Genomic DNA, 17,434 nt, shown 5'->3' on the forward strand with positions numbered 1-17,434 from the left:
CTGTAAGCCAATCATATAGCTGCCGCTAGCACGTGCTCTTATTGCCTGTCTATATATACTCTGTGAAAACTTGAATAAAGAGAGAACGATCATACTCATATTGAGATTCCATCGTTACTCCGGGTCCGTCTCCCACTCCGACATCCTCCGACATCTGGTAGCAGAGGATGGTTCAGCGCGACTGAGTTCTCCGAGACTGCGGTAAGCAGCTAGAGGAGGGGAGTGGGAAACTTCGGCTGGGAGACGTGCTGCTTGGGCGCATCAGCGGGAGCAGACAACGGCGTGAGGTCGCTCCTCACCTCCCAGGCGCAGCTATGGAAACAGAAGCCGCGGCCACGCTACTCGCTGGGATCCTCTCTAAGAGAGGGATTGAAACACCAGCGAAACTGTTGCTCAAACTGATTAAGCCGGGGCAGGAGATGGGGCAACAAGTAACAAAAGAAGAAGGGGCTATATTAAGACTTCTCCTGCATATCCTCTCTAAGAGAGGGGTGAAATACGATGAGCGTATGCTCCGAAGGTTGTTAACCTGGTGCAGAGAGAACGGATTCGCACCAGAGCCCCAGACAGCTTTTAAACCAGAAATATGGGAGGCTGTTGGGAATAAACTGTGGGAAGTGATAAGTAAAGGAGACAAAGAGGCATCACCGTTAGCGACGACATGGTGGTTGGTGTTATCGACCTTACAAGATATGAAGGTGGAGCGAGCCACGGCAGCCGGGGCTTTTGCAGCATTACAACCCATGGGAGGGGGATCGAACAGGCCAGGTCCGAAGGTCTGGGACGATCCCCTGCTGATCCCCTCTGCTCCACCTGAGGCCGATGGAGGAGGCAGAATGTCAGCAGAGAAGGACAGAGCCGGAGCTGTTTGCTCCTGACATTGCCCGCCTCGCCCCCTGCCCTCCCCAGTCGTCTCCCTGAGATAAAAGTGCTGGTTTTGTATGTCTGCTCTGTATGTGTGTGTGGGCGCCGGCTTATACCTGCTGATCAGCATGTGTGCTACTGTTTGCTTTTTGTTGTGTGCAGTGTCGTTAGGTGACTCCACTTGAGCAGGTGTTCTGCCCGGTGTGGTACTGTTCTCGTATGCAACTAGGGCTGACACTCCGTCAAGTGAAGAAGTTTGTATATACACAATGTTTAGACGTAAGGCGAGTGCGCCCCAGGTAGATACACCAGGATGGGCTGTAGAACCGATGGAAGTCCTGAAATATTGGGGGAGTTTTCACCAGCCGACACGCTTACACTCTCGGGAACGGCTCGCCCGTGCAGGGCGTATTGCTGGTTGTTTGTTGTTTGTCTATAAGGTCATGGTTGATTGGGAAAAGGAGTTGAGCCAAAATCTATAGGATGCTCTGTAGGAAAATGAGAAACTTAAGGAAAAATGAGAAACTGAGCTCTTGTTGCAAAGGCAGACTTTTATGTCAGTCGTAAGTGATGAAAAAAAAAAAAGAATAAAAGAGAAAGAAAAAAAAAGAAAAAAATGAAAAAGAGAAAAAAAAAAGAAAAAAAAAAAAAGAAACCAAACAGGAACAATTAGATGGGAAATGTGCCATGTTAGCACAAAAGTATGCCATAAGCATTATGAGAAAGCATCAGAAAAAGAGAAATAGGACACCTGATTCAAAGCAGTACCATAGAGATATGGTTTTGGTTTTTTCCTATATGTGTCTATGTTATTGCATGCCTTAGTAGATTGCTCTGTGTTATACCCTGCGAGACTAAAAGGAACCCCAGCAGAAGCGGTCTCTTGAGCAAGGGAGTGGAATATGGGAAAGCAATGGAAGATCAGTGAGGAGGACTGTAAATACACTCAAGGGACTCGCACCTGGGTGCTGGAAAACACATATATCACACCAATTGTTATTCAGTCTCGGGTGCTTGCAAGAAAAACATTTGGATGACATAAGCCTGTAATGGACTCACAGACACCTTATCTAGCTGCTTGAGAACCTTGGCCTGTTGTGGAAGAAGATCAAAGCACAGCACCAGCAAGAACAGGGAGTCCGCATGCGCTCTTGCTAACAAGGACTCTTTTGCTGCCAAGGATTCTTGATAACAAGGACTCTCTTGCTGCCAAGGATAAGTTTAACAATGCTACTAGTCCAGCTATTTCTGAGTTATTGCTAGATGTAGATAGTATTCGATATGCGACGCTGCAAAACAGAACTGCTACTGATTTTTTGCTTTCAGCTCACAGACATGGTTGTCAAGATTTTAAAGGACTGTATTGTATGAATCTAAGTGACCACTCCAAATCCATCCATGTCCAGTTGCAGGAACTGCACCGACTGAACCAGCAACTTGTGGAGACCACTGGGTGAAATCTCTTTGCTGGATGGACTTGGGGGTGGGGTTGGTTGAAGCAAATTATACTCATCGCCTGTGTGGAAGGAATTTGTCTGTTATGTTTAGTATGCTGTTTGCCGTGTTTAATAAGCATTATACGATCAGCTGTAAATGCCGCTTTGCATCGTACCCTTGTACGAGTTGTAGAATATGTTGCTCTAAAAACTATGTGTGTATCCATGAGAACCCGACCTTCACAGAAGAAGATAACAAGAAGGGATTACAACAATGTAGTCACGTATCAGACAGCCGCTGTCAGCAAAGCTGGATCATGAGTTTGGTGAGACTCGCTGTGTACGCTGGCCACATGTGCAGCGACTCTAGCCTGTACTTTTCTACTCGATCCAGCGCAGGAGAGTCTGGTGGGACTCGCTGCGTGCACTGGCCATGCATGCAGCGACTCTAGCCTGTACTTCTCCAGTCAATCCAGTGCAGGATATAAGGAGGCTGTCTCAGGTCAGAGAGGGGGAGAGAGACATGAGCACACTTTGAAGGTACAGGGGATGCCCTGAAGCACTGTGTCTGCCCCCGCCCCCCCCCCCATAAGTTCTATGTTCATTAACCCCAACAGCTCTGAAGGCATTACAGTATGTTGCAAGATAAGATATAGTCTACTACTGCTGCAAGACGCATTGAACACCTTCCTACAAGAATTTCAACTTTATGCCCTGATAGGACAGTGGGATGATGCACTCGCAAAGAGCCTGACTGCGTTAGAGTGGGTATTTTTGCCACATACCTTTTAAAAACCAGTAACTATGATGATCGAAATGTTACCACGATTGTTTTTCCAGGGTCGCTCGTGCTGTCAGCAACCGCAAAGTATTTGAAATATTACAAAAGGATTTCTCATGGGTAAATCCAAAGAAATTGGCTTTCTGGGCTAAATTTAGGAATCTGGGTATTTATTGCCTTAGCAGGGTTCTTTTTGATTCTGTTTTTAATTGTGTTTAGTATATAACCTGCTAAGAGCGTCACAACAAGGATAACATGTCCAAATTAAAAGCGGTTAAAAAGGGTTTCGATTGGTTAAGCTCATGGGGTATAACGGGATGGTTATCAGATTTACTAAAACAAGGGCTCATGCTACTGTTGGTTATATTATTATTGATTATGGTAGCCTCGTGTGTTCTCCGCAAAGTGACTGACATGATAGAAAATGCCATGCATAAGGTCTGGCTGGCTCAAGAAGAAAAAGGGGGGATTGTAGGAATGTGTCTGAGAGAAAATGATCACGTGAGCCAGCCTCCCTACTATGAGAGATTAGATTAAGAGCAAAACAGGTGGTAGAAGATGGAATTAGTACATGGGAAAAACGGGAACTGAGAAGGTAGAAAACATGTTGTGCTAATGACTAAGCAATTTACTATGTGAATTCTTGTAACCAACCTGATCTGTGAATGAACTGCATGGACAGCGCGTGAACAGAGACTGTAAGCCAATCATATAGCTGCCGCTAGCGCGTGCTCTTATTGCCTGTCTATATATACTCTGTGAAAACTTGAATAAAGAGAGAACGATCATACTCATATTGAGATTCCATCGTTACTCCGGGTCCATCTCCCACTCCGACATCCTCCGACATTGGGGGAGTTTTCATGAGCCGACACGTTTACACTCTTGGGAACGGCTCGCCCGTGCAGGGCGTATCGCTGGTTGTTTGTTGTTTGTCTATAAGGTCATGGTTGATTGGGAAAAGGAGTTGAGCCAAAATCTATACGATGCTCTGTAGGAAAATGAGAAACTGAAGGAAAAATGAGAAACTGAGCTCTTGTTGCAAAGGCAGACTTTTATGTCAGTCGTAAGTGATGGGAAAAAAAAAAAAAAGAAAAAAGAGAAAAGAAAAAAATGAAAAAAATGAAAAAGAAAAAAAAAAGAAACCAAACAGGAGCAATTAGATGGGAAATGTGCCACGTTCGCACAAAAGTATGCCATAAGCATTATGAGAAAGCATCAGAAAAAGAGAAATAGGACACCTGATTCAAAGCAGTACCATAGAGATATGGTTTTGGTTTTTTCCTATATGTGTCTATGTTATTGCATGCCTTAGTAGATTGCTCTGTGTTATACCCTGCGAGACTAAAAGGAACCCCAGCAGAAGCGGTCTCTTGAGCAAGGGGGTGGAATATGGGAAAGCAATGGAAGATCGGCGAGGAGGACTGTAAATACACTCAAGGGACTCGCACCTGGGTGCTGGGAAACACATATATCACACCAATTGTTATTCAGTCTCGGGTGCTGGCAAGAAAAACATTTGGATGACATAAGCCTGTAATGGACTCACAGACACCTTATCTAGCTGCTTGAGAATCTTGGCCTGTTGTGGAAGAAGATCAAAGCACAGCACCAGCACGACCAGGGAGTCCGCATGCGCTCTTGCTAACAAGGACTCTTTTGCTGCCAAGGATTCTTGATAACAAGGACTCTCTTGCTGCCAGGGATAAGTTTAACAATGCTACTAGTACCGCTATTTCTGACTTATTGCTAGATGTAGATAGTATTCGATATGCGATGTTGCAAAACAGAACTGCTACTGATTTTTTGCTTTCAGCTCACAGACATGGTTGTCAAGATTTTAAAGGACTGTATTGTATGAATCTAAGTGACCACTCCAAATCCATCCATGCCCAGTTGCAGGAACTGCACCGACCGAACCAGCAACTTGTGGAGACCACTGGGTGAAATCTCTTTGCTGGATGGACTTGGGGGTGGAGTTGGTTGAAGCAAATTATACTCATCGCCTGTGTGGAAGGAATTTGTCTGTTATGTTTAGTATGCTGTTTACTGTGTTTAATAAGCATTATATGATCAGCTGTAAATGCCGCTTTGCATCGTACCCTTGTACGAGTTGTAGAATATGTTGCTCTAAAAACTATGTGTGTATCCATGAGAACCTGACCTTCACAGAAGAAGATAACAAGAAGGGATTACAACAATGTAGTCACGTATCAGACAGCCGCTGTCAGCAAAGCTGGATCATGAGTTTGGTGAGACTCGCTGTGTACGCTGGCCACGTGTGCAGCGACTCTGGCCTGTACTTTTCTACTCGATCCAGTGCAGGAGAGTCTGGTGGGACTCGCTGCGTGCACTGGCCATGCATGCAGTGACTCTAGCCTGTACTTCTCCAGTCAATCCAGTGCAGGATATAAGGAGGCTGTCTCGGGTCAGAGAGGGGGAGAGAGACATGAGCACACTTTGAAGGTACAGAGGCTTTAATTAAAGAAGTATTGCGCTGGCTTGGCATTTTGATAGCGATAATTATTGTAGTGAAAATTGCATATCATTGTATTTTACGCAACCTACTACATGTTAACAATACTGTGTTGATTGTACAATCAGTACAAAAAGAAAAAGGGGGAATTGTTGAGGAATGGCTATATGAGAACGGACACGGCGCCATGCAGGATTGTCAGAAGTAAGCTATGCCTGCCTGCATGGAGAATTCCGAGTCATGCTGATAAGAAAGATGCTGAAGGCCGTGCTGACCTTCCTTAAGTCAGATAAACAACTTTGAGAAAGTAGACTGTGAGAGAACAGGAACAAACCTGGACCCAAGAAACTGCACGTAGGAGGAGTATGAATAATGTAATCTTTAGTGCACAGCCAATAGTTGTAAGACAAGTAGGCATATTTAAGTATAAGAGTATAAAAGTCTGATGAAGCTGCAATAAAGCTGAAGCTTGCTTTATCACTCATATTGAGTCGACTGCTTGTTTCCCTCGCTCGTCGCATTCTCCTACTGCTACAGTCATGGTTGACAGTCTCACTATCAACAGACAATGAAACACTCAAAGAAAACAAAACACAGCAAATCCTATGGTTACTGCTGACAACACATAGGTTTGTATTCCCAAACATGAACTAGTTTGTGAACAACCATGCTAATCACCATAGGACATTCTGTAGCACAGCAAATCATACCCTCCAACGTGCTTTATCTGAACTGCATATGTATTCCTGAAGTTGTCATTAAAGCAATGCTCCATTCAAACTATTAATAGTCTCCTTTATTCCCATGGCAGACTCCAAAGATGCTGACAGTAGAAGCAGTTCAAGTAAACAAGGCTTCAAACTTCCAGGCAACTTCTACTGCAAGCTTCTGTCCCCACAGGAATTTAATCATAAATGCCAACCAAATGGTTAGATCAGGTGTCTTCCTTACTGTAAATACAACTATTCAACTGTAGAAGACTTTTGTCAGTCTTACTGTATGGGTGGATGGCATAAAAATGCCAAAGCCAGCATGTGCTACAAATAACATGGCAGCTTTATATCAGAGATTGGTGCTGGTGCAGAACAATAACAAAAGATCATTCGTATATACGAGATCTCCAATTTTTTCCTGTTCTTCTGACATTTAGCCTAACCATTAGAGTGCTTGGCCACTGGTAGATAGTAGGGTGAAATTAAGATCATATAAACAAAAAAAAAAAAAAAAAAGGCTAATGAGAACGAAAAAAAACCACATTAGGAGACACCAGGTAAACAACTGTGGCAATTATTCTGTGACCCTGAAGTAAGGTTACACATCCAAAAATAGATAATTCATTAGGAAAAAAGTATATTGTAATGAAAAGAAGCATTTTAATTTTTGTAATTTCAGCAGAATCTTCCACTCTACGTGAAATTGAACTGTATTTGTAAAGAATATGTTTATAATTGGCATTTGGAAATAAAAAAGCTGGCTAGCAACTCGTTGTAGAAAACCATTTACAATTCATGGTAGCTCCTAAGGTTATTAGCAAACAAATTATTTCATATTTCAGATAATGTCTGGTAAGATGAATTTCAAATGCATAAGAAAAAAATAGTAAAGTCTTTCAAAGGCCATTAGGGTCACTGACAGTGACTTTGATGAGAAAAATAGGACATCTTTATTCAGAGTCAAAGGGTGATTTGGAACTTATCTGATTAGGATTAGCACGTACAATAGCATTCACTATCCTTCTCCTGAGGGAAGGGTGACAGTTTGAGGAACTGGGAGGAACATTGTCTTCCTAGTCAATTGTAGATATGGACAGCTCAGTCTATGAGATGCCAAAACTGATCTTTCAAATTACCCTATGATATCCACTAAACAAAATGGAGATACTCATGTGAAGGCCATCCAAGTGAAGAGGACATTGGTGAGAAGGAAAACCCACAGCAGATGGGCTATGTAATACTCTTCATGTAGAGCCAGCTTGTAATCATTCACACTTTACAACACAACCCAAATCCTCACTTCCCCACTTTATTGCTACCAAAATTAACTGAAGAGTGCTACAGAGGGTTTGTATTTGAACTAGTAAAAAAGAACAAATCACTATTTTGGCTAAGATACAGTTTCACAGAGATTATTTCCACATATTTCAGTGGGACTTTGCTGCCTAAAGGGCTCTGGGGACTCAGAAGGCCTAAGTATCTTTCTCCAAATGAGCAAAGGTGGTTGTCCTGGGAAAGTTTGATCAACTCAAATATATGGAAGAGGACAGACTTATAACATAATAATAATCTGTCTAATATAACAGAACCCTGGAAGTAGCCACCACACAGTAATTTAAACATAAACAGAAACTGCCACTGTCATGAACACTGTCACTTCTGTGACTGTGCCGGTTATCTATATGTATTTCATACCTCTGCTCATTTAGTGGATATGTTTAAATATTAAGCATTTTTCAAGTCTGAAATTATTAGACATTATATCTTACCAGATCTGTATCAACAGTTCATATTTAAATGATGAAGACATAACAAACCAAGGTGTTTACCTGTTATGAGAAACCTGTAGTTCTGCTAATAGTTGATTTTTAAACCACCGATCAAAATCCACACTATCAAATAGTTCATAAGCAGCCAGTCCAACCACAGTATACACTGGGGAAAAACAACAGAGTTATGCTTATTGTTTGCTTGAATATTTAATTTTTATTTCTAAATAATCAGCCTAATTTAAGTTTCGAAAAACATTTTAGATAACCCGAGCATAATAAAGAAAACAAAACTAAAGCATATACTCTGAAGAAAGATATTATCAGATCATGGTGAAGGGAACTCTGCAGGAAATTTTAGTAAAAGTAAGGTATTACAGAAGAAATATACAGACTATTGAAAATAGTTAAAAGCCATAAGAAAAAAAATTAAGATCTCATTCTAACATCAAAAAAAGTTCCATCAGAGGCCTTAGACAATTCTTTTCTTTTGCCATAAAATCTCCTTATTCGTAAAATGGACAATCTCCATCGAAGCACTTTAGTTCATTTATTTACGGAGGGGAAAGGACAGGACAGTAAAGGAGATTGTCTAAGGGTTTGTTTCACAAAAATGCTGAAAAAAGCACCATATGTTTACATAAGCATTTCTAAAAGTTAAGACTGACATCAAGTGCATGGAGAAATAGGATTTAGGTCCTACTTTTCAAAAGTCTTAAAAATAAATCTTGCAAATTCTTCATATAATTTTTAAGTCAAGCACATAAACAAAAGGGCCTCTGTTCCTTCAAAGGTAAAGTAAAATTTAATTTACCAGCATCTGTAATCAATATAGTACTGGTATCTTCCATGTTGATAGATCCTACAAGACAAAGTTAAAATAAAGAAAAAAAGCATAACTAAACAAAGAACGCAAGCAACTTTGCACTTTTACACTTTAAATAAGTATGCTGTGAATTAAGACTGCTTCACTATTTTTGTTTTATTCACAAGTTCAGTATTTCAGTTTTGATGCTTTCTTGAGTGAATATACTAAAATCAAACCTCTGCTTTCATAGCCTATTTTTGACTGACTTCCTCAGCGCTGAACGTTTTTAACAGCAACATGCAAGTAAGTCAAAAGTATGTATTTTAAAAAACAGACTCAAATCCCACAAACCGCTGAAAACTGTCTACCACGCGGTACTATTTCCAGAGTCACTACTTAGACCTAGTTCCTATATACTGTATATACGTGTGCATGTGTACTTACAATGTATAAGTAAAAATTTTCCAAAATCTTAAGAATTAATGAATTCTTAATATCTTCTAGTACTTCAACAATAACTCTCAAATTGAAAACATCCAGAAATGGCTACTAGGGGCTTCAGGAACAACAACAACAAAAGCGTGTATGTGTACCTTTTAGCATGGAAGTATTACCTTCCATAATTCTTGAAAAACGAAGTGTCAACCCTTTTAAAAGGAACCTTTTACCATTCCCAGTATCACAGCACAACATGAAACTCATGTACACAAAGTATTTTATGAAGAGATTCTGGATGTGAAGTCAGAAACCATCCTCATAAAATGAATATTTATTTCTACCTGATAGAATGTACTGATCCATTCTGATAAGTTCAGATATAAAATATTGTAAGTCAAGTATGATACAACCTGGGGAAACAACCTAAACTGAAATGACAGGGAAAACAAAGTGGCAGCTACCAGTCTTTATCTTCCATGTCCACTGTAAAACTCAATTTGGGGGCGAAGAAAACCTGAATCATTCCTCAGTCTATGAAGACTTCAGTCTTCATACAGAAAACCACTAAACTTTTAAAGTAGATTCCTCATATGTGGAAAGTACTCTAGACTCTCCAAAATGACAGGATAACTTGAACTTTCTCTTTAAAAGGTGGTGATTTTTTCCCCAGGATTTTTGCAGAAACTTGGCAAAATTACCATAAAGTGCCTTGAAACATTTGAACAGGAAGTTCCTGGTAAAAAAACAACCTACAGAATGTATTAAGCTTGTCAACCATTCTCAAGAAACCCTGAAACCTCACAAAAGTAGAGCCGACCCAGTTTTTGTCAGTCATCTAAGACAGTTATGACAAAAGGGAAAGAATCATTAGGATTCCCTCTTCCTATATACACATTGCATTCTCCTTAAGAAAGGTTTAGAAGTAATTTCAAAACATTAACACAATCTTTCAAAAACAGAGTGAATACACTATATAAAATTAGATATCACAAGACAAAATTGTTTAACAGTTGACAAAAGCGAGTATCAGAACTCTACATTTTACAGTTTCTTTATTTTTTAAACAACTTACCTTGTAGACTATGGACCATTACTGAAAGCACAGGGGTAAGAGTCCAATTATACTCATGGAAAATATCAACAAAAAGAATGCATGGCTGGAAAATTTAAAGAAAACTGGTTTGGACTCTATCAAAATAAAGGCAATTGAAATGAATTTTATGTTAAAATTTTAAGTGCTGCATACCTCATACTAAAGGCTGTAACTTAAAATGCAATATACTGCAGCAAAGTTAGTCTTAGTACCATATGAAATAGCATTTCATATTATACAGTATACTTAACTCTAGCAAGATTTTGATGGCTATATCTGCATTAGCAAATTCTGTGGTACAAGAACAACATAGGTATCTCAGAGTTTCTTTTTGTATTAGCCCTAGTTCAGTCAGTGGCAGGTCCAGAGGAGGGCCACAAAGATGATCAGACGGCTGGAGCACCTGTGCTATGAGGACAGGCTGAGAGAGTTGGGGCTGTTCAGCCTGGAGAAGAGAAGGATCCGGGGAGACCTTATAGCGGCCTTCCAGTACTTGAAGGGGTCCGACAAGAAAGCTGGGGAGGGGCTGTTTGCAAGGGCATGTAGCGATAGGACAAGGGGCAATGGTTTTAAACTAGAGCAGGGTAGGTTTAGATTAGACATTAGGAAGAAGTTCTTTACAATGAGGGTGGTGAGGCACTGGAACAAGCTGCCCAGAGAGGTGGTGGAGGCCCCATCCCTGGAGACATTCAAGGCCAGGCTTGATGAGGCTCTGAGCAATCTGATCTAGTGAAAGATGTCCCTGCTTACTGCAGGGGGGTTGGTCTAGATGACCTTTAAAGGTCCCTTCCAACCCAACACATTTTATGATTTTACGTCCAGGGCTGGGTTTTTTAGTTTTAATCTGAAAGTAACCCAACAAATAAGTTTTGAGATCTCTTTGCAAAGAAAACCATAGCAGAACAATTTGAAGATTCACTACAACAGCATACTTCTGATTTGAACTAAAATGCTAATATAAATGCATCAACCTTACTTCATCACGTCTACTAACAAAGTCATTAGCAAAAATATCAATTAAAAGTTTAAAAAAAAATCTCTACCAGTTTTAATAACTATCAGATACTACGTGATACAAACACTGAAGCAAACTCCTTTTGCCTCCCTCTTAGAACATGAAGTGCATAGCTTCCAGTGTATTTCAAAACATCTGAACATTGACCAACAAACAAAATTCACTTATATTAATTCTAATGAAATTTCTCTAACAAAGAATTTTTTTTTAAAAGCACAAGCTTATTTTTCTAACAAATATCACCTCTCGGATAGAACACTGTTGTGATTTAGGGTGAAGCAGAAGCAACTTTCTGTTCAGTGAGAGAGGCTCTTGCTTATACTTGTTGCTGTGGCTGACTTGGTTGTTTACCCTGTGGAGGGGTTGCACCTGTGGGGAGGAGCAGACAGGACAGGTGACTTTAACTGACCAACAGGGTATTCCATCCCATTTGCCATGCTCAGTATAAAACCTGAGGGATCAAAGGGTCTGGGATGCTTCTTCAGTGGTTCTCTTTCTTCAGTGATTGTTGTTTGAGGAGGACCCTGTCAGTTATTGGGAATCCAGTTCTTCTCTGTTGCTGAGTCCAGTTTGGGACTTACCCAGTGCTTGCTGGTGACATCTTCCTGGGAACTTGATATGGTTTTATATGTATATTGTATCTATTCTGTTATTTCCTTTTTATTTTTTGTTAATGTTTCATTAAAGTAGCTTAGTTTTTTTCTAAACTCATAATTCTCTTTATTTCTTTCCTTGGAGTGAGAGGTGGGGGAAAGCATCTGGTATCTTGTCATTGGTCAACCTGGCCCAAACCATGACAGACTTATTGTTGCCTGATGCAGGGCTTGATGTGATAGATTGTATTACTGATAATGCTTTTGGCTTCACCTGGGAAATGTTTCTTTTACCCTTCAATGGCTAAGCTAAAAAGCTAGGGGATGGATATATTTTGGACTGTTCAGAAAATGGATGTTACTTTCAAAAGATTGTGATTTTGTTGTTGGTTCTCCTGAATGTGTTGCATGGGTGGTTTTCTGTTAAATGTTACTGTGGGAGTGGGTATTGTGTGACGTGTGCTGCTGCTACTTGTATCCTGTGGGCTAATTCACAGCTGGTATAGGCACAAACCACTACTCCCCAAGATACTCCCCCACCTGCTACTCAAATTCCATCAGAACCAGTACAAGTTGTCCTAGTGACCAGGAAGCAGAAAAGGAAATTGGTTTGTTCCCCTACCCCTAATGATGAAGATACATGAGAGGATCCTTTTTGGGCAGCGTCAACACATGAAGAGGACTCAGATGCAGAGATAACTGTTAAATCCTTCTCTATGAAAGATTTGCAAAATATAAGAAAGGACTTCAGTCATCAAGAAGGGGGGAGACACTTATCTCTCAGTTGCTCTGGTGCTGGGACAAGGGGGCTGATTCCATAGACTTAGATGGTAGAGAACCTAGGCAGTTGGGAAACCTGGCCAAAGATGGAGGGATTGATAAAGCGATTGGGAGAAAATCAAATGCTCTCAGTGTCTGGAGGCTACTGCTAGCAGCTGTGAAGGGCAGGTATCCCTTTAAGGATGATATGGAATGCTGTCCAAGCAAATGGACCAGCATGGAAAAAGGTGTCAAGTACCTCAGGGAACTGGCTATGCAAGAGGTGATTTATGGTGACTGGCGAGTGAATGTAGACCCTGATGAAATACCATGCAAACAATCTTTGCTGAGGAAGTTTGTGCAGAGTACACTATCAAATTATTCCCACACGTTGTCAACAATGGTTTGTGGAGGATCTGATACTGATGCACTAACTGTAAATGAAGTGGCTAACAGGGTACAATACTATGAAGACAGTCTCTCTCATCCCCTCACTGTGGCAGCTGTGGAAAAAATGACTGAGAAAATAGAGGAAATCACCAAGATAATAGCCCAGAAAAAAAATGAAATAGCTAAGAAGAATGATAAACTGTTTGAAAAACTGTCCAAGATGGAGAAAGAATCCTATTCTTCCCCTGAATGGACCCACATCTTGGTCATTAAGAAAAAACACCCTCCTACAAGACCAATTCAAGGGAAACAGGACCTGCTCCAAGATTTCCTGTGGGCTTTGCCTCTGCAACTATGGAGAGGACATGAGTAAGTGGCATAAAACCCCCTATGTTAGCCCTACAGGCACAAGTGCTTGAGATGCAAGGTAAAGCAGATGGAAGAAAGAATTCTTGCAGGAGGGTGGCTGTTCCAGTCCCTGGTAAGCAGTTCACTGGTCTGGGTAGGAACTCATCTGCTAATGGTAGATGATGTTCTCAACGTTAGAGGGGCTCTGCCTCCAGCTAGGTGGAGGAGAGAGACAACAGAGTTTATTGGACTCTGTGGATTTGATGGCCTGGCACATTAGAGCCACAAAAGTATAAAGCCCTGGTGGACACTGGTGCACAGTGCACCCTATTGCCATCGAATCATAAAGGGACAGAATCTGTTGCTATTTCTGGAGTGACAGGCGGGTCTCAAGAACTGACTGTACTGGAGGCTGAAGTGAGCCTAAATGGGAGAAGCACCCAATTGTGACTGGCCCAGATGCTCCATGCATCCTTGGCATAGACTACCTTAAGAGAAGGTATTTCAAAGACCCAAAAGGGTATTGGTGGGCTTTTGGTATAGCAGCTGTAGAGACTGAGGACATTACACAGCTGTCTACTTTACCTGGCCTTTCAGATGACCCTTCTGTGGTGGGACTGCTGAAGGTTAAAGAACAGCAGGTGCCAGTGGCTGCTGCCACAGTGCATAGATGACAGTATCGCGCTAACTGAGACTCCCTGATTCCCATCCAGAACCTGATTCATCAGCTAGAGACCCAAGGAGTGATCAGCAAGACTCACTCACCCTTTAACAGCCCTAGATGGCCAGTGCAAAAGTCTGACAGAGACTGGCAGCTAACAGTGAACTATCGTGGCCTGAATGAAGTCACACCACCACTGAGTGCTGCTGTGCCAGACATGCTAGAACTGCAGTATGAACTGGAGTCCAAGGCAGCCAAATGGTATGCTACAATTGACATTGCTAATGCCTTTTTCTCTATTCCTTTAGCAGCAGATGCAGGCCACAGTTTGCTTTCACCTGGAGAGGCATCCAGTACACCTGGAATGGACTGCCCCAGGGGTGGAAACCCAGCCCTACTATTTGCCATGGACTGATCCAGACTGCACTGGAGAAGGCTGGAGCTCCAGAACACCTGCAGTACAGTGATGACATCATTGTGTGGGGAAACACAGCAGCAGAAGTTTTCAAGAAAGGTAAGAAAATAATCAAGATTCTTCTGAAAGTAGGTTTTGCTGTAAAAAGAGGTAAGGTCAAGGGACCTGCAGGAGACATCCAGTTCTTGGGAATTAAGTGGCAAGATGGCTGTTGTCAGATCCCAATGGATGTGATTTACAAAACAGCAGCTATGTCCCCACCTACTAACAAAAAGGAAACACAAGCCTTCTTAGGGGTTGTAGGTTTCTGGAGAGTGCATATTCCAGGTTATAGTCAGATTGTGAAACCACTCTATGAAGCGACTCGAAAGGAGAATGAGTTTACGTGGGGTCCTGAGCAACGACAGGCCTTTGAGGAAATTAAACAAGAGATTGTGCATGTAGTAGCCCTTGGACAAGCCTGAACAGGACAGGACATTAAAAATGTGCTCTACACTGCAGCTAGGGACAATGGCCCTACCTGGAGCCTCTGGCAGAAAGCACCAGGGGAGACTCGAGGGCGACCCCTGGGATTCTGGAGTCAAGGTTATAAAGGCTCCGAGGCCAACTAATGCCCCAACTGAGAAAGAGATCTTGGCAGCATATAAAGGAGTTAGAGCTGCTTCAGAGGTAATTGGTACCAAAGCGCAGCTCCTCCTGGTGCCCTGATTACCAGTGCTGGGCTGGATGTTCAAGGGTAAAGTTTCTTCTACTCATCATGCCACCGATGCTACCTGGAGTAAGTGGGTTGCCTTAATCACACAGCGAGCTCAAATAGGAAACCCCAGTAGTCCGGGAATTGTAGAAGTGATCACAAACTGGCCTGAAGGTAACGATTCCAGAAGGCCACCAGAGGAGGTTGTGACTCGTGCTGAGGAAGCCCCACCATATAATGAACTCTCAGATAATGAGAAATGGTATGCTCTGTTCACTGATGGGTCTTGTCTTGTAGGAAAACATCAAAGGTGGAAAGCTGCTGGGTGGGGTCCTACACGACGAGTTGCAGAAGCAACTGAAGGAGAAGGTGAATCAAGTCAGTTTGCAGAGGTAAAAGCCATCCAGCTGGCCTTAGACATTGCTGAATGAGAAAAGTGGCCGATACTCTAGATACTGACTCTTGGATGGTGGCAAATGCTCTGCGGGGGTGGTTAAAGCAGTGGAAGCAGAGCAACTGGCAGCGCAAAGGTAAACCCATCTGGGCTGCTGATATCTTGATGTGGCAAGATATTGCTGACTGGCTAGGGAAACTAGTTGTAAAGGTTTGCCATGTAGATGCCCATGTACCCATGAGTTGGGACACTGAGGAACATCAGAACAATCAGGAAGTGGATCAGGCTGCTAAGATTTTCCAGACAGACTTGGACTGGGAACATAAAGGTGAACTATTTTTAGCTCGGTGGGCCCATGGCACTTCAGGTCATCAAGGAAGGGATTCAACATATAAATGGGCCCACGACCAAGGGGTGGATTTAACCATGGACACTATTGCGCTGGTTATCCATGACTGTGAAACATGTGCTGAAATCAAGCAAGCTAAAGGTCAAAACCTTTGTGGTATGGGGGATGATGGTTGAAATATAAATTTGGGGAGGGTTTGCAAGTTGACTACATCAGACACCTTAAATCCCACCAGGGCAAGTGTTACATGCTTACAATGGTGGAAACAAACACTGGATGTTTGGAAACCTATGTTGTGCCCCATGCCACTGCCTGGCATACCATCCTGGGCCTTGAAAGGCAAGTCTTGTGGTGACATGGTACTCTAGAAAGAATTGGGTCAGACAATGGGACTCATTTCAAAAACAATCTTATAAGTAATTGGGCAAAAGAACATGGCACTGAGGGGGTCTATCATATCCCCTATCATGCACCAGCTTCTGGGGAAATTGAGCAATACAGTGGATTGTTAAAACCACCCTGAAAGCAATGGGTGGTGGTGGAACCTTTAAAAATCGGGCCAAGCATTTAGCACAAGCTACCTGGTTAGTTAACACCAGGGGATCCATCAGTCAAGCTGGTCCTGCTCAATCAGACCTTTTACATACTGTAGAAGGGGATAAAGTCCCTGTGGTGCATGAAAGGGATATGCTGGGGAAAACTGTGTTTTTCCTTCCTCAGACAAAGGCAAACCCATTCATGGGATTGTTTTTGCTCAAGGATGTGGATGTACTTGGTGGGTGATGCTGGAGAATTGAGAAATTCAAGGTTTACCTCAAGGAAATTTAACCCTTGGTGAGAATACTCAATCCTGGCTCTGCTGTAATAGATGACACTCTGCAATTATGAACTAAATGGACTTAACAGACTTTTGTGTATAAAGATAAATCATAAATGAGTGATCTGTGTATATCTATGTATGTATATATTTGATGGATAAGAAGTATTAGTGATCTGAGCATGATGCAAACGGTATGGAATAAGGGGTGGAATGTCCTGCTTTGGGGTGGAGCAGAGCCAACTTTCTGTTCAGTGAGAGAGGCTCTTGCTTATACTTGTTGCTGTAGCAACTAGGGTCAGCTGACTTGGTTGTTTACCCTGTGGAGGGGTTGCACCTGTGGGGAGGAGCAGACAGGACAGGTGACTTTAACTGACCAACAGGGTATTCCATCCCATTTGCCATGCTCAGTATAAAACCTGAGGGATCAAAGGGTCTAGGATGCTTCTTCAGTGGTTCTCTTTCTTCAGTGATTGTTGTTTGAGGAGGACCCTGTCAGTTATTGGGAATCCAGTTCTTCTCTGTTGCTGAGTCCAGTTTGGGACTTACCCAGTGCTTGCTGGTGACATCTTCCTGGGAACTTGATATGGTTTTATATGTATATTGTATCTATTCTGTTAT

General features: G+C 42.1%; 1 pseudogene; it reads right to left on the minus strand.

The window, feature by feature from the left end:
* LOC141735668 (importin-11-like) overlaps positions 1-17,434 on the minus strand; it is a 195,802-nt pseudogene that overhangs the window by 65,292 nt on the left and 113,076 nt on the right.

Source organism: Larus michahellis, chromosome W (genome assembly GCF_964199755.1).
Source record: "Larus michahellis chromosome W, bLarMic1.1, whole genome shotgun sequence".
NCBI lineage: Eukaryota > Metazoa > Chordata > Aves > Charadriiformes > Laridae > Larus > Larus michahellis.